The following is an 18,454-nucleotide window of genomic DNA, read 5'->3' as shown; positions in this document are numbered from 1 at the left end:
TTCTGGAGGAATCACTATCCCTGAACTCAAGCAGTATTACAGAGCAATAGTGATAAAAACTGCATGGTATTGGTACAGAGACAGACAGATAGACCAATGGAATAGAATTGAAGACGCAGAAATGAACCCACACACCTATGGTCACTTGATTTTTGACAAAGGAGCCAAAACCATCCAATGGAAACAAGATAGTATTTTCAGCAAATGGTGCTGGTTCAACTGGAGGTCAACATGTAGAAGAATGCAGATCGATCCATGCTTATCACCCTGTACAAAGCTTAAGTCCAAGTGGATCAAGGACCTCCACATCAAACCAGATACACTCAAACTGAAAGAAGAAAAAGTGGGGAAGCATCTTGAACACATGGGCACTGGAAAAAATTTCCTGAACAAAACACCAATGGCTTATGCTCTAATATCAAGAATCGACAAATGGGATCTCATAAAACTGCAAAGCTTCTGTAAAGCAAAGGACACTGTGGTTAGGACAAAATGGCAACCAACAGATTGGGAAAAGATCTTTACCAATCCTACAACAGATAGAGGGCTTATATCCAAAACATACAAAGAACTCAAGAAGTTAGACCGCAGGGAGACAAATAACCCTATTAAAAAATGGAGTTCAGGAGATGCTATCTAGTGGGTGGATTGGAGAACTGGAGAACTTAGTTTTCACTCAGAACAGGTGAAAGTGTGGCCAGGAGATAAGGATGGAATTACAAGAGAGATTTGCCTTCATCCATAAATAGCTCTGGGAGAGTCCATGGGCAGCAGAGCACCAGAAGGAGAGACTAACAAGAAGTCACTTTCCCTAAGTACAGGTCACCATCATGATGCCCCCTCAAGTCCTCATTTCAGGTCTCCTACTCCTTCTCCCAGCAGCTTGGACCACTACTGTGACATCATCAGATCAGCTTTGGAATAATCACACCGAAGTGGTCCCAACACAATCGCCCCTGAAGATCTCCACTAAGGACCTCTATATTGGAACCTCTGTGTCTGCTGCACTCCTGATCCTCCTTGCAGGTGTCCTGGCTGTCCTAAAGTACAGACACAGAAGAAAGAAGATCCTGGAGAGTGCCGTTGTCTTCCATGGATTTCAGAATGGAGTTTTTCAAAGCACAGAGCAATCCCAAGCTGTAGACGTCTACGTCATCGAAGACAGTAAAGTTCCAGTTGCCCATTGAGGGGCCATCATCCCAAGACTGTAGAAGAAAGAATGGGATATAAACATGCTGTTATATATTTTCTGTCAGTTCATGTGGTTCCCACTTGCCAGTAGTCATGGAGAGAGTGGCCCTCTCGCTGTCCCCAGTCCTAGTCACTGTTTGTATAGCACTCATTCTTACCACACACTGGGAAACATTCTGTCAAACAGGAACGGTTTAGAATTGCCTGTGTTCTTTAGGTGTCCCAAGTTGTGTCTGTGAGAGAAAATCATTGGTAATGAAGAAAAGGGACTTCTATCTTAGTTACTGAAACCATCAAGAAGAGAGGAATAAGATTTTAAAATAAAAATGTCTACATAAATAAATAATGCAAGTGGAGAGGGAAAGACTTAATTTAGAAATGCCTCATGATTGTGTTTTCTTTCTTTTACTGCAACTTAAAACATTATTTTTCTCACCTTACCCCAAGGAGCTTAAGTCATGGGAGCTGCAGGTTTAATTGATCTGGTAAACAGAAAGGAGTCTAGACATGTCCATGCTATCTAATGGCAGGCAGGCAGGCAGGCAGGCAGGCAGGCAGGCAGGCAGGCAAAAAAGAGAGCTTCTTTCTTCCAATGTCCCAATTTTCTTCCAAATCTCCGGCAGAAGGCGTGTCCCAGATTAAAGGTGTGTACCAACATGCCTGGGTCTGGGACTTGCTTTGTCCCAAGTGACCTTGAACTCAGAGATCTCCTTGCCTTAAACTGCTAGGATTCATAGCCACTTTACATCAAGATCGCCATACCAAGATCCAGGTCAGAATCCTGTATCTCATAGCCTCAAGATTAGGATCAAAGGTGAGCCTTCCAACTCTGGAGTGTAGTTCATTCCAGATATGGTCAAGTTGTTAGCCAGAAATAGCCACTGTACCCACTGAGCTCTGAATTAGGAGCTAAAAGGAGGCAATGCAGAATGGGAGGAGAGATGAGGGAGCGGGACTCAGTTAGAGAAGTCCTGTTGCAGGTAGGACAGTGTTTGGGGCTATCGCTGGTTTCATATAGAGGTCTAAGCTTCTAACTGTCTCCAGCCATGTTTATATTTAAACGTGTTTCAGAAAACAAAGCAGGCTGGAGAGATGGCTCAGAGGATAAGAGCACTGACTGCTCTTCCCAGAGTTCCTGAGTTCAAATCCCAGCGACCACATGGTGGCTCACAACCATCTGTAATGAGATCTGATGCCCTCTTCTGGTGTGTCTGAAGACACCTACAGTGTACTCATATACATAAAATAAATATTTAAAAAAAAAGAAAAAAAAGAAAACAAAAAAAAATGGAGTTCAGAGCTAAGCAAAGAATTCGCAGCTGAGGAATGTTGAATGGCTGAGAAACACCTAAAGAAATGTTCAACATCTTTAGTCATAAGGGAAATGCAAATCAAAACAACCCTGAGATTTCACCTCAAACCAGTGAGAATGGCTAAGATCAAAAACTCAGGTGACAGTAAATGCTGGCAAGGATGTGGAGAAAGAGGAACACTCCTCCATTGTTAGTGGGATTGCAGACTGGTACAACCATTCTGGAAATCAGTCTGGAGGTTCCTCAGAACATTGGACATTGAACTACCTGAGGACCCAGCTATACCTCCTTTAGGCATATACCCAAAAGATGCCCCAACATATAAAAAAGACACGTGCTCCACTATGTTCATAGCAGCCATATTTATAATAGCCAGAAGCTGGAAAAAACCAGATGCCCTTCAACAGAGGAATGGATACAGAAAATGTGGTACATCTACACAATGGAATATTACTCAGCTATCAAAAACAATGACTGTATGAAATTCATAGGGAAATGGATGGATCTGGAAAATATCATCCTGAGTGAGGTAACACAACCACAGAAGAACACACATGGTATGCACTCATTGATAAGTGGATATTAGCCCAAATGCTTGAATTGCCCTAGATGCACAGAACACATGAAACTCAAGAGGGATGATCAAAATGCAAATGCTTCACTCCTTCTTTAGTAGGGGAACAAGAATACCCTTGGCAAGGAATAGGGAGGCAAAGATTAAAGTAGAGGCAGAAGGAACACCGATTCAGAGCCTGCCCCACATGTGGCCCATACATATACAGCCACCCAATTAGACAAGATGGATGAAGCAAAGAAGTGCAGGCCAACAGGAACCAGATGTAGATCTCTCCTGAGAGACACAGCAAGAATACAGCAAATACATAGGCTAATGCCAGCAGCAAACCACTGAACTGAGAATGGGACCCCCATTTCAGGAATCAGAGAAAGGACTGAAAGAGCTTGAAGGGGCTTGAGACCCCATATAAACAACAATGCCAACCAACCAGAGCTTCCAGGGACTAAGCCACTACCCAAAGACTATACATGGACTGACCCTGGGCTCCAACCGCATAGGTAGCAATGAATGGCCTAGTAAGAGCACCAATGGAAGGGGAAGCCCTTGGTCCTGCCAAGACTGAACCCCCAGTGAATGTGATTGTTGGGGGGAGGGCGGTAATGGGGGGAGGGTGGGGAGGGGAACACCCATATAGAAGGGGAGTGGGAAGGGTTAGGGGGATGTTGGCCCCGAAACTGGGAAAGGGAATAACAATCGAAATGTAAATAAGAAATACTCAAGTTAATAAAAAAAAAAAAGAAATAAAGAAAGAAAAAGCAATTTGCGAATTCATCTGGAATAACAAAAAACCCAGGATAGTGAAAACTATCCTCAACAATAAAAGAACTTCTGGGGGAATCACCATTCCTGACCTCAAGCTGTACTATAGAGCAATCATGATAAAAACTGTATGGTATTGATACAAAGACAAGCAGGTAGATCAATGAAATAGGACTGAAGACCCAGAAATGAACCCACACACTGTTGGTCACTTGATCGTTGACAAAGGAGCTAAAACCATCCATTGGAAAAAAAGACAGCATTTTCAACAAATGGTGCTGGGTTAACTGAAGGTCAGAACGTAGAAAATATCATCCTGAGTGAGGTAACCCAATCACAAAAGAACACACATGGTAGGCACTCACTGATATGTGGATATGAAAAAATTCACAGAGTCATATGAAGCTCAAGAAGAAAGACCAAAATGTGGATGTGTCGTTCCTTCTTAGAAGGGAGAACAAAATACTCACGGGAGGAAATACAGGGACAAAAAGTTGAGCTGGGACTGAAGAAAAGGTCATCTGGAGACTGGGGTTCCATCCCATATGCAGCCACCAAACCCAGTCACTCTTGCTGTTGCCAAGAAGTGCTTGCTGACAGGATCCAGATATGTGTGTCTCCTGAGAGGCTCTACCAGAGCCTTACTGATACAGATCAGGATGCTTACAGCTAACCATTGGACTGAACAAGGGGACCCCAATGCAGGAGTTAGAGAATAGACTGAAGGAGCTGAAGGGGTTTGCAACCCCATAGGATGAACAACAATATCAACCAACCAGACCCCACCAGAGCTCCCAGAGACTAAACCACCAACCAATGAGTACACATGGAGAGACCCTTGACTCAAGCTGCGTATGTTGCAGAGGATGGCAGTGTCCAGAATCAATGGGAGGAAAACCCCTTGGTCCTGTGAAGGCTCATTTTCCCAACGTAGGGGAATGCCAGGGTGTTGATATGGGAATGGGTTGATGGGAGTAGGAGCATCCTCATAAAAGCAGGGGCAGGTGGAGGGGGTAAGGGAAAGGGGGGGAAGGGAATAACATTTGAAATGTAAATACATAAAATAGCCAAGAAAAAGAAAATAAAAAAAAAAAAGAATCCCAGCCTCAGAGCAAAGCTACAAACCCATCTATAAAACACAGCCATAAATCCCAGTAAGAGATTCTAACATAGAGCAAAGCCATAGAACAAAGCCACAGAATACAACTACAAAACGCAATGTAAAACCCAACCATAAGATGGGGAGCCACAAATCTCAACCATAGGCTTAAAACCAACCTCAGAGGCCAACACGAAAGGAGCCACACAAGGCATAGAACCCACACAGAGGTACTTAAAAGAGGGGAGGTATCAGGCTCACCAAGGGGTGCCTGCGTGATATATACAGAAGAAACATTAGGAGAAAACATTTCTTGCTTTGTCACCATGGCTGTGTGTCTGGAGTAGAGAGCCCCAGAGTCTTAAACACAACTCAAAGGGGGTGGGGGGAGGGCACAGTCAGCAACTAATTCCAGCCACCTTGACTTCTTGAATCATGTGCCTCTGTTGATCATATATGCTTAATTTTTCTTAACTTTTTTTTACTTTTGTTGTCTTTTTTTTTCACAATATAGAATAGGGTGCTTTTAAAAGAACAAGAAAATATTGACAGAACAAACCTAAAACAGTAAATAGTGCATGCTACCACCATCATCATGACAACTACTTCCTAACAAAGTTTCTCTGTCTTTCCTCTTTACCACCATTCATTTTTTTCTTTCTTGTACTTTTGAGATTATAATTAAAAGATTTCTCCTTTCCCTTTCTTCCCTCCAAACCCTCTGACATTCATCTTCCTACTCTCCTTCAAATTTATGGACTCCTTTTTCCCTAATTTGTTACTAATTGAACACACACATAAACATTTCTGTATATATACATATATATGTGTGTGTGTGTGTATATATATGTCTAAATATTACTTCCTTATCCTCTCGTTCTAACTATCTTCCTACCACCTCATCCACAATGTATCCCTGAGCCATAGGTGTGGGAGTCGTCTCATAGAGATATTCATTGGGACTGGACTCTACAACAATGCATTTTTGATTGGTTGTGGTTTTTTTTTAGTGGTCTCCATATATTGCAAAGAGAAGTTTACTTGATGAGGTGTGAGGACTATATTTATCTGTATATATAAGGAAACATTTTTAGACTACAGTTATGAATGATACTGGTTTAGTATATTGGTAGCTGTATTTTTCCCTCCAAGACTCACAAACTATTAGGCCTGGGTATTTGACTAGGTGTCCAGTGTTGAGTGGGTCTTGTTTTTGTTGCTGTTGTTTTGTTTTGTTTTGTTTTAAGATAGAGTCTCCTGTGTCACATGCTAGTCTTGAACTCATTACGTAACTGAGAATGGCCTTGAACTGATGATCCTCCTGCCTCCATCTTCCCAGTGCTGGGATATCAGTCATATGCCCACCATGCCTGGTTTGTGTAAATGGAACCCTGAAACAAGGCAAACACTTTACTGACTGAGCTACATCCTCAGCTCTCTCTTTGATTTTTTTTTTACAAAGTATAGTTATTTCTCACAAGCTGACCTCAAACTAACAATCTTCTGGCCTCTCAAGTGCTAAGACTATAATCATAATTCTGGTATCCACCCATGATGTTATAAGGCTTTTCAAATGTGCAGGGTCTGAATCAGCTAAGGGGTTACGGTTTGAATAAGTATCTCCAAGTGTTCTGTGCTGGAAACTTATTAAAATTACACATCAATGGTTTCCTGGTTTTATTTCTATTACTGTGATGAAATACGTTTACAAAAAACAACATAGAAGAACAGAGGGTTTATTTCAGCTTATTAATTCCGGGTAACTGTCTGTTGTGGAGAAGTCGAGATAGGAATGTCCGCTAGTCACATTGCACACACAATCTACATCCTCCCCCCAGGAGTGAATATGCGCATGCTTACTTATTTGCTCCTTATGCTCAGGGCAGTTTCAGTTTCTCCATTATCACACAGTTCAGGACTCTGCCTAGGGAGTAATGCTACCTACAGTGTACTGTGGCCTGAAATCAATTAGCAATTAAGACGGTCCGCCCACAAGCCAGCCCAATTTAGACTATCCCTCCAACAAGCTATTTCACAGTGATTCACAGTGGGTTGGGTTGACAATTAAAGCTAGCCATCGCAAACAATATTTGAGAGATCAGGCTTTTTTGAGTCATGAAGACTGCCCAAATCATAGTGGACCAGATCTCTCTCTTGGGGTGTTCTCACAATCCTCTTGAAAAGTCAACAAAAGGGAAGGATGTTCCCAATGAAAGAAATCTTATGACTTTGAAGAATAGTGACCCTTTGTTAGTGCATGTGTATGGGAAAATAACCTGGTCTCTTCAAAAGTTTCTGATGACGTAGAAGGAATTTAACAACAGTTCTAATGGTGTTTAAGCCACAAAAGAACATTCTGCCCTTTATGGCTAGCCACCAAGATGGTGCTGCAGTTTTCTCCATAACAACAGTTTAACAAAACAGGAGGCATATGACTTCTTATTGGTCACAGAGAAAACTGGGGACCATCTAGAGACAGAGAGATCAAGAGCAAAATGAAGGCCAAGCGTCTTTATAACAATTTTCAAAGAAAAGGCAAAGCCAACAGATCTCTTTTCAGTGGCTTCCAGTTCGTCAGAGTTGTCCCCGATTGCCTGGCACCTGACCCTGGTGTAACTAAGGCAGATGTAAGGTCATCATCAAGCAGGGCTGAGTGTGAGCTTTAGATTGGTCGATTTACACATAAAAGACTTACAACTGGGTAAACCTGTTAGTTCTGGGCTCTCAAAGTTAGCTAATCCTGGCTGATGCTCCAGGTGGCAAGGTGAAGCATCTGTGGGCAGAGCTCAAGGTCTGTTGTTTACTTAACAGGTGAAATGCCCAGGGCTGCAGAGACAAAGCATCAGAAGACTCAGTGGGGCTGACAATAGAGTGTAACTAACCTGTCATCCATGAAACTCTGGGCTTGAGCCCCAGAACCACACAAGGTCGGTGAGCAGTGCATGCCTATCTTTCTAGCACTTAGGAAGTAGAAGCAGGTTCAAAAGTTCAAGGTCATCTTTGACCACACACTGAGTTCAAGCCTGACCTGGGCTACATAGTGAGACCTGCCTCAGACAAACAAACAGCTGAAGTTGAGAGGACAGTAAAATGTTTACTGTGCAAGAATGAGGATTGAGATCGATCTCCCCAAACCTATGTAAAAAATCTGGGCTCCTTGGGATCTGGCCTGGAATGCCCATGCCTGAAGGGTGTGAATTTATAACTAATGTTATATAGTATATATTATATATTATATAGTTGTATGTGACATATAACTCACTGTGTCAGTCAACCAAGGAGAATCTATCTAGAAACTGGTAACGAGAGATAGATAAATGGCTCAGTGATTAAGAGCATGCAGTGTTCTTGCAGATGACACACAATCAGTTCCCAGCACCCACATCAGGCAACCCACAACCTTCAATAACTCTAGCTCCAGGGAATACAATGCTGTCTTTTGGTCTGGACATCTTCATTCAACTGCACATTCCTACACAGAGTCATACACAAACAGAGAGAGAGAGAGAGAGAGAGAGAGAGAGAGAGAGAGAGAGAGAATCGTCTTATATATAGCCTGTCTCATCTCCCTTCACAGCTGGCTGAAGGCTTGAAGATAAGACTAACTGAGGCATCGTGTGTGCATGTGTGTGCACACCTATGCATGTATGTGGGGAGGTATACATGTGCTGGTGCACATGTATGTATGTGCATAATCATGTGTGTAAATGTGTATATAGAAGCCAAAGGAAAATTTCCGGTGTCCCTTTTCAGGTGCTGCTCACTGATTCTGGTTTTTTGTTTTTTCTTCATTTGAAACTGGGTCTCTCATTAGCCTGGAACTTACCAAGTAGACTGAGCTGCCAGCAAGCCTTAAGGATCGTCCTGTCTCCACCTCCCCAGTGTAGGAATTACAAGTCTGTGCTACATTCTGATTTTCTTTAAACGTAGGCTCTAGTTTTTGAACTCAGCTCCTCATGCTAGCATAGCAGGTGTTTTACCGGCTGAATCAGTTCTCCAGCTCTAGGTGAAGTATCATTGCATTTTATAGTGTTCTACTCCATACCACCAATCCCATACAGGTCTCCTCCAGTCATTGTCTTCAGTTGGCCAGGAAATAATTCAGGATGCCAGGAAAAACAAACTTTTGTAGGACACACCCCAAACGAGGACAAACATCTGTGATGGTGAGGCTACTCCATTATAGGACTTCTTCCAGCCACTTGTAGAAGAAGAAATCAGACCATAAATAACCAGACCCTGTCTAGAACAGGATTGCTTAGTTATGCCTATCTCTTCCTCTTTACTCCAAATTCTTCATCTACTTAAACCTAAGGCTCATGTCAGGTCCCCAAAGACAGACTCGGGGGTCACTTCCTGTTTTCCTTTATCCAGTGTGGCCTCATTGATTAAATCTTTCTCTGTTTTTCACTGCTACTCACCTGGATTTTTTTTGACATTTATTTATTGATCTTGTGTGAGGCATACACATGCCACAACACATATGTGGACAGCTTGCAGAGGTCAGTTCTCTCCTTCCACCACGTGGGTCCCAGGATTGAACCTGGATCTTCAGACTTGGCAGCAAGCACCTTTACCCACTGAGTCTTCTCTGAGCTCTACTCTTTTATTTAACCGGTATGTTGGGAAGGTGACTCAACTTGTCTTCTGAAACTCCTAGAGCTAGGTTTGTCTGTACAGCTCCACTCTCAGGCTGTTCCCACGGCTATTATACCCGCAATGCAAGCATGCCCACACCACAGCTTGCCAAAATCTGGTCTTGGCCAATCTGATATCAGATTGTACATGACCTTAAAAGAGATGGAGGATAAAAAGGAGGAGGATCTGTCCCAGAGGCAAAACACCCTACCTCTCAGTCCCTGAAGGAGTTTGAGAATTATTTCAGCATTTCTGCTATTGTTACAGAATGTTACAGGCTGGGTGAATTATAAACTACAAAAGTGCATTTGTTCTGAATTCTAAAGACTGAGATGGCAAGATAGTGCCATCATCCCTCAAAGACATTCCTGGCATGTCAGAACACAACAGAAAAGTAATAAAACACAAGAAAGTTTGAGTTATACTTATCTTTTTGTTAACAAGCACGTTTTCCTGTTGTAATAATCCTTACATGGGAGCCTAGTGCTTGTGGCTTAGTCCCATTGTAAAGATGTCAACTTTGGAGAGAATAGTGATTTTTAAAAAAAAAAGGTTAATTCAAAGATACCAGTCAGTGAGACGAGGAGAGGAAGAAGGGAAGGTCAACCCAAACGAAGCATATGTAAAAGAAACATAAGAAAACGTGTTACTTTGTAAGCTAATTTTAAAATATCTCTTAATCTTCTTATTTCTTTTTCAGTGATGGGAATGGATCAAGAGTTTCAATGGAGATAGGCAGGATTCTAAGCAAGTACTCTCTCTACCAATGAGCCAGGGCCAAAGCACCTCATTGGGAAATCCTAGCAGGGACTTACACTTGAGCCACACTCCTAGCCCCAAAGTATTAAACTGTTGATTCTTTTTCCATATGTGGATTGAGGGTGTTGCCCAAGGATAGGGCACTTACTTAGCATGCATGAAATTCTAATTTCCATTTCCAACACAATACCTTTTTTACTTTGGTTTTACTTTGGTGATTATGACATAATTTTTTCTTTCTTCCCTTTCCTGCCTACAGACTCTTCCATATAACTTTCTTGGCTCTCTTTCAAAGTCATGGACTCTTTTATTGATTAACACACAGCAGCGCGTGCGCGCACACACACACACACACACACACACACACACACACACACACTCCTAACTATAACTTGCTTAGTCTGTATAATTGTATAATTGTATATTACTTGTATGTCTATTTGCTGGTCTGATTATTTGGTATTGGATAACAGTTATTATGCTCTTCCTTGGAGAAAGCTTTCCCTCACACCCAGAATTCCTCAGTTGCCTGTAGTTATTTATATAGGGTTGAGATCTCATGAGCTTTTAAAATATTAATTATTCATTCATTTATTTATTTATTGTCTATGCATGCTTTATCTGCATGAACACCTGAGTTCCAGAAGAGGGCATCAGATCCCATTACAGATGGTTGTGAGCCACCTTGTGCTTGCTGGGGAATTGAACTCAGGACCCCTGGAAGAGCAGCCATTGCTCTTAACCACTGAGTCATCTCTTCAGTCTGCCTCATGGCTTTTATTTGTCTACTTAGGCATGTACATTGTTGTTATCCTTGTTCAGCTTACGTTTAAAGCAGCCATGTTAGTGAGATTTCATGAATGCAGCTTCTGACATTACTAGGAGACACAATCTCAAAACAAAACCCCCGATCCTCTGGCTTTTAAAATCTGTCTGCCCCCTCTTCTGCAATGTTCACTGACCTTTAGGTACGGAAGTTTTATTGTAGACGTATCCATTAAGACTGAGATTTACAATCCTGCATTTTGACTAGTTGTGGTTTTCTATAGTGGTCTCCATCTATTGCAAAGAGAGGGTTATTGATGAAGGCTAAAGACTACCATTGTCTAAGGATTTATGGATAGATGTTTAGATTGTTATCGGGGTCATACTGGCTTAGTAAAGTGGAGGCTAGAGACTCTCCACTATCACTGAGTCGTTAGCTAGGTTTCCAGTACTAGACCTGGTTTGCACTTTGTTGGTCTCAAGTCCAATTAGAAAGTTGTGTTTACCACTGAGATACACATGCCACTACTGCACTCACATCTATGCTGGTCACTCATATGGTTCATACCCAGCATAGCTGGGTAGGACTGCTGGTCACCGCCCACCTTTAGAGCTTGTATAGAGAATTCTGGTGCCATGAAAGTTAGTCTCGATGGAGGGACATTCAAGTTAGATCTAGCTCAGGGCTATCTGGCCCCTGTGTCTGAAGTGCATGGTGTCTTCAGCAATAGGGACTTACTTTCTACACGTAGGGGGACAATAGAGAAAAACAGTAGTAGTCTGCATGTTTTGGAGATTTCTTGGACAGTCCTGGCCAAAAACTGAAAAGAGGCATTCTCCTGTCTGATATTGGGGATTTTGTTAGGTGACCTTTGGCTCTTGGATGGGATTTTGTCAGGTCAGTTGAGAAAAGTTCATTTAAACTGTATTACATTGTTATAGTGTTCTTTTAGGTATAGTCAATGGTATGATTCCTTCTGGCTTTTCCCAATATCCCTATTGTTATTTTACCTGCATTCATCCTTCCTCTGTATTGACTTCCCTCCCCATCCTTAAAGAGTCTTCTCTTTTCCAGGTGTATCCTAAGGAAAAGCACACAAGTAGGTTTTCCAGTACTAAACGATCAGCCCTGAAAACATATGTACATTATATGAATGGAACAAGTATATTTATGAATAGATATAAATGCAATAGCAATAGTGAAAAAGAGGCCATGAATTTGAAAGAGAGTAGGAAAGGGTAGGTGGAAGGGCTTGGAAGGAGAAAAGGAAAGGGAGAAATATGATAATTATATTATAATCTCACAGTGCGAAAGCTGAGGTCAGAGACCAACTCGCAGGATTATATGTCCTCTTACCTTTGTGTGAGTTTCAGGGATTGAACTCAAGCTGTCAGGCTTGGTGGCAAGTACCTTTACCCACTGAGCCATCTCCCCAGGGTCTTTTATTTTCAATTTTTAATACATTTTTTCAGTTTTTGTTTTTTTAAGGTAGGGTTCCTCTGTGTAGCCCTATCTGTACTGGAACTCACAGAGATCTTCCTGCCTCTGCCTCCAAGTACTAGGAGCATACATTTTAATTTGTCTATGGAGACAAAGTGTCTAAATGTCAGAGAATGCTTGTGGAGGTCAGAGGACAATTTGTGAGCATTAAGTCTTTCCTTCAACCTTGTAGGTCTTGGGGATCAAACTAAGGGCATCAGGATTGGCAGCAAGTACATTTACTGACTAAGTCATCTCACTGTGCTGTCTCTTTCTTTATAATAGCAGCCAAGGGTACAATTGATATTTCTTAGCTGGAGACATAGCCTTCCACAACTGAGTTGATGGCCTCTGGGATGGCTCTGGCATGCCTTTCTAACATGCCTAAGTAATTCTGACTCCCTAGAATATTGGGCTCTCTCCTCGCTATTTCATCTCTAAAACAGTGCCTCCTCCTCTGCCCACCTCAGAGTTATATCATCTCATATCTGTAGAACATTGTGTAAAGCTACTTTCCAGAAATCCCTGTCTGGGTGTGAAGTCAGTGTGCAAAAATGAAAGACGTGATTTAGTGTGAGGCCAGCCTGAAGGCTGGGCAATGTGACAGAACTATAAAATTCCAGGTAAAATGAGGGAGGGACTCAGGAGGTCCCACCCCATACTGAGAAGATACTAACAATGATAGCTGCTGGAGGGCAGAGAGTCCGTTTTCTTCATGGGCATGCCCCTGGTCCCCAGTAGTTGGATCCATAAGATGTGCATATGGGTAGCACTAATTAGATGCAGTAGAATTTTTTTAACAGGATAAAAAGTTGGGAGAGGGATGTGGGAGGAGACGTGAGAAGAGTTGGATGAAGGAGCAGAAACTGGTTATGATCAAAATACACTGTACACAGACAGGAAATTCTCAAAGAATAAATATAAAAATATTTACTTTTTAAAAAATGTAACCAGGCAGTGGTGTCTCATGCCTTTAAATTCCAGCACTCAGGAGGCAGAGGCAGGTGGATATCTGTGAATTCAAGGCCTGGCTGGTTTACAAAGCAAACCCCAGGACAGCCAGGGCTACACAGAGAAACCCTGCCTTGAAAAACAAACAAGAATGTTGACCTCAGAAAACCTAAAATTCTTAAGTGCTCACTTTTTAAAAACCTTGTGCTACTGAGACAGCAGACAGTAGGAAGAATCTTTCTTCTCATTTTATTTTACTTTTATTCTTCTCTCATGTGCTACATCCTAGTAGAAGTTTCCCCACCTTTCTCTCCTCCCAGTCCCTTAACCCCACCTTCCCTCTTCCTAGATCCACTCTTTCTCCATTTCCTTTCAAAAAAGAGCAGACCCCCCATAGATATCAACCAAACATAGCACGTCATGTTACAATAAGACTAGGCATATCCCCTCATATTAAGGCTGGATAAGGCAACCCAGTAAGAGGAAAAGGTTCCCAAAAGCAGGCAAAAGAATCAGAGATAATCTCTGCTTCTACTGTTAGATATTCCACAAAACACCAAGCTACAGAACCATAACATATATTAAAAGGACCTAGGTCAGACCCATACAGGCTCCCTGATTGTTGGTTCAGTCTTTGTAAGTCCCTACAAGCCCTGCTTAGTTGATCCAGTGGGCAATGTTCTCCTCTTGCTATTGACTCCTCTAGCTCCTACAGACCTTCCTCTCCCTCTCCTTTCAGGGTTCCCCTGAGTCCACCTAGGGCCTCTCTGATGACAATTATGCTAGGCACTGGTCTACAAATATAGCAGAGTATCACTAGGATTCATTCCATTGACTTGTTTTTTTCCTGTCCTGTTTAGTTCTATCCTTGGTCTCTGGGCTTTCCAGTCTCTGGTTTCTGGCCCTCCAGACAGTAACAAGCCTGAGTTTCCTTACGCATGAGTCTCAAGTTTGACCAGTCATTGGTTGGCCACTCCCACAAGTTCTGTGCCACCTTTACCCCAGCACATCTTGCAGGCAGGACAAATTGTAGGTCGAAGGTTTTGTGGCTGGGTTGATGTCTCAGTCTCTTTACTGGAAGTCTTGCATGGTTACAGGAGATGGCCTGCTCTGCCTCTGTGTGCTCCTTACTAGGAGGTTTTGCTAGAATCACCCTGTAGATTCCTGGGTGTTTCCATTGCACTAGGTTTCTACCTCACACCTGTAATGCTCTCCAATTCCAGTGGTCTCTCTCATGGCTCTCTCTCTCTCTCTCTCTCTCTCTCTCTCTCTCTCTCTCTCTCTCTCTCTCTCTCTTTCTCTCTCATGATAGATGATATACATATATGTAGATACATATTGATACATATATCAATTCCCTTCCACCTGTTCCTTCCTGTTTCCATCCCCACCCATCACCAGTCAATGCTCAAAATCTATTCTATTTCCCCTTTCCAGGGAGATTCATGTGTGCTCTCCTTGTTACTTAGCCTTGCTGAGTCTGTAGACTGTAATATGATTGTTCATTGCAGCTAATATTCACTTATAAGTGACTACCATGTTTCTCTTTATGGTTCTGGATTACCTCACTCAGGATAATGTTTTTCTTTTTTCTTTTTTTTTTTTAATTAACTTGAGTATTTCTTATTTACATTTCGAGTGTTATTCCCTTTCCGGCGAACATCCCCCTAATCCCTCCCCCTCCCCTTCTTTATGGGTGTTTCCCTCCCCATCCTCCCCCCATTGCCGCCCTCCCCCCAACAATCACGTTCACTGGGGGTTCAGTCTTAGCAGGACCAAGGGCTTCCCCTTACACTGGTGATCTTACTAGAATATTCATTGCTACCTATGAGGTCAGAGTCCAGGGTCAGTCCATGTATAGTCTTTAGGTAGTGGCTTAGTCCCTGGAAGCTCTGGTTGCTTGGCATTGTTGTTCATAAGGGGTCTCGAGCTCCTTCAAGCTCTTCCAGTTCTTTCTCTGATTCCTTCAACAGGGGTCCCGTTCTCAGTTCAGTGGTTTGCTGCTGGCATTCGCCTCTGTATTTGCTGTATTCTGGCTGTGTCTCTCAGGAGTGATCTACATCCGGCTCCTGTCGGCCTGCACTTCTTTGCTTCATCCATCTTGTCTAATTGGATGGCTGTATATGCATGGGCCACATGTGGGGCAGGCTCTGAATGGGTGTTCCTTCTGTGTCTGTTTTAATCTTTGCCCCTCTATTCCCTGCCAAGGGTATTCTTGTTCCCCTTTTAAAGAAGGAGTGAACCATTCACGTTTTGATCATCCGTCTTGAGTTTCATTTGTTCTAGGCATCTAGGGTAATTCAAGCATTTGGGCTAATAGCCACTTATCAATGAGTGCATACCATGTGTGTTTTTCTGTGATTGGGTTACCTCACTCAGGATGATATTTTCCAGTTCCAACCATTTGTCTATGAATTTCATAAAGGCATTGTTTTTGATAGCTGAGTAATATTCCATTGTGTAGATGTACCACATTTTCTGTATCCATTCCTCTGTTGAAGGGCATCTGGGTTCTTTCCAGCTTCTGGCTATTATAAATAAGGCTGCTATGAACATAGTGGAGCACGTGTCTTTTTTATAAGTTGGGGCATCTTTTGGGTATATGCCCAAGAGAGGTATAGCTGGATCCTCAGGTAGTTCAATGTGCAATTTTCTGAGGAACCTCCAGACTGATTTCCAGAATGGTTGTACCAGTCTGCAATCCCACCAACAATGGAGGAGTGTTCCTCTTTCTCCACATCCTCGCCAGCATCTGCTGTCACCTGAGTTTTTGATCTTAGCCATTCTCACTGGTGTGAGGTGAAATCTCAGGGTTGTTTTGATTTGCATTTCCCTTATGACTAAAGATGTTGAACATTTCTTTACGTGTTTCTCAGCCATTCGGCATTCCTCAGCCGTGAATTCTTTGTTTAGCTCTGATCCCCATTTTTTAATAGGGTTATTTGTCTCCCTGCGGTCTAACTTCTTGAGTTCTTTGTATATTTTGGTTATAAGGCCTCTATCTGTTGTAGGATTGGTAAAGATCTTTTCCCAATCTGTTGGTTGCCATTTTGTCCTAACCACAGTGTCCTTTGCTTTACAGAAGCTTTGCAGTTTTATGAGAGGATAATGTTTTTCTAGTTCTATCATTTGCCTAGAAATTTCATGATGCCATTGTTTTTAACAGCTGAGTAGTAGTTTATTGTGTAAGTGTACCACATTTTTTATCCATTCTTCGGTTGAGGGATATCTAGGTTGTTTCCAGTTTCTGAATACAAATAAAGCTGCCACAAAGATAGTTGAGCAAGTGTCCTTTGGTAGGATGGAGCATCTCTCAGGTATATGCCCAGGAGTGATATATCTGGATCTTGTATTGTTGGGTTTGTTGATATCTAGTTTCTTGAGCTCTTTGTATATTTTGGATATTAGTCCTATCTTAGATGTGGAGTTGATGAAATCTTTTCCATTCTGTGGGCTGTCATTTTGTCCTATTGATGGTATATTTTGCTTTTCAGTTTTGTGAGGTCTCATTTATTAATTGTTGGTTTTAAGGCCTGTGCTATTGGTGTTCTGTCGTCTCTGTGCCAATGCATCCAAGGCTCTTCCCCAAATCCTCTTCTCCCAGGTTCATTGTACTTGCTTTGATGTTAAGGTCTTTGATTCACTGAATAGAGTTTTGGGCAGGACGATGAGTATGGATATACCTGCATATTCTTCTACATGCCAACATCAAGTTAGACCAGTAGCATTTGTTCAAAATGCCTTATCTTTTCCATTGTATTTTTTTTGCTTCTTTTCTAAAAATGAGGTGTTCATAGGTGTGGATTTACATCTGAGTCTTCAATTTTATTTCATTTGATCAACCTGTATGTTTTTATGCAAATACCATGGGATTTTATTACTATAGTTCTGTATTACAGCTTGAAGTCAGATATGGTAATACCTCCAGAAGTCCTTTATGGTTTAAGCTAGCCTGGCTTTTGGTTTTCTATAGGAAGTTAAGTACTGTTCTTTTTAGGTCTGTAAAGGATTGTGACAGAATGTTGATGGGGATTGCATTGAATATGTAGATCGCTTTTGGTAAAATGATCATTTTTGCTATGTTAATTCTGAAAGACTTGAAGATATTGTTATAGAAGTCTTTGATTTGTTTGGTTAAAGTTATTCCAAGATATGTTATATTAATTGTGGCTATTTTGGAGGATGTTCCCCCCCCCCCGATTTCTTTCTTGGCCCCTTTGTCATTTGCATATAGAATGGCTATTGATTTGGTTTTTGGTTAGTTGGGTTTTTTTGGGGGGGGTGTTTGTTTGTTTGTTTGATTGATTGTTTAGTTCGTTTTATATCCACTCACTTCTCTGAAGGTGTCAGTTATAGGAGTTCCATGATAGACTTTTGGGTGTGACTTATTTATATTATCATATCATCTACAATTAGCAGTACTTTGACTTCTCATTTACCAATCTGTATCTCCTTGATCTCCTTTAGTTGTTGTATTGCTCTAGCTAAAACTTCAAGTACTATACTGAATAGGTATGAAAAGAATGGACAGCCTTGTCTTGTTCCTGATTTTAGTGGAATTGCCTTGAGATTCTCTTCATTTAATTTGATGTTGGCTACAAGGCTTGCTGTAAATTGCCTTTATCGTTTAAAGGCTTCCTAAGTATCAAATGGGATGATCATGTGTTTATTGTTATTGTTGTTGTTTTGTTTTTTTTTATTTCTATGGTGTGGTACATTGACCAATATTTCTATGTTGAACCATTTCTGCATCTCTGGGATGAAGTCTACTTGACGATGATGAATGATCTTTTTGAAATTTTTTTAGAGTCAATTTATGAGTATTTTATTGAGGATTTTTTTGCATCAATGTTCACAAAGGGAAATTGATCTTTAATTCTCTTTCTTTGATGAGTCTGTGGTTTGTATATGAGAGTGACTGT

The 18,454-nt window shown here is 41.7% G+C and overlaps 1 pseudogene; it reads left to right on the top strand.

Moving 5' to 3' along the window:
* Positions 1–830: 830 nt before the first annotated feature.
* On the top strand, positions 831–1,187 carry Dppa1-ps1 (developmental pluripotency associated 1, pseudogene 1; annotated as a pseudogene).
* The last annotated feature ends 17,267 nt before the right edge of the window (positions 1,188–18,454 follow it).

This window comes from Rattus norvegicus, chromosome 12 (genome assembly GCF_021556685.1).
Source record: "Rattus norvegicus strain SHRSP/BbbUtx chromosome 12, alternate assembly SHRSP_T2T, whole genome shotgun sequence".
In the NCBI taxonomy this organism is placed as follows: domain Eukaryota; kingdom Metazoa; phylum Chordata; class Mammalia; order Rodentia; family Muridae; genus Rattus; species Rattus norvegicus.
This window is presented reverse-complemented; position numbering and strand designations above follow the sequence as displayed.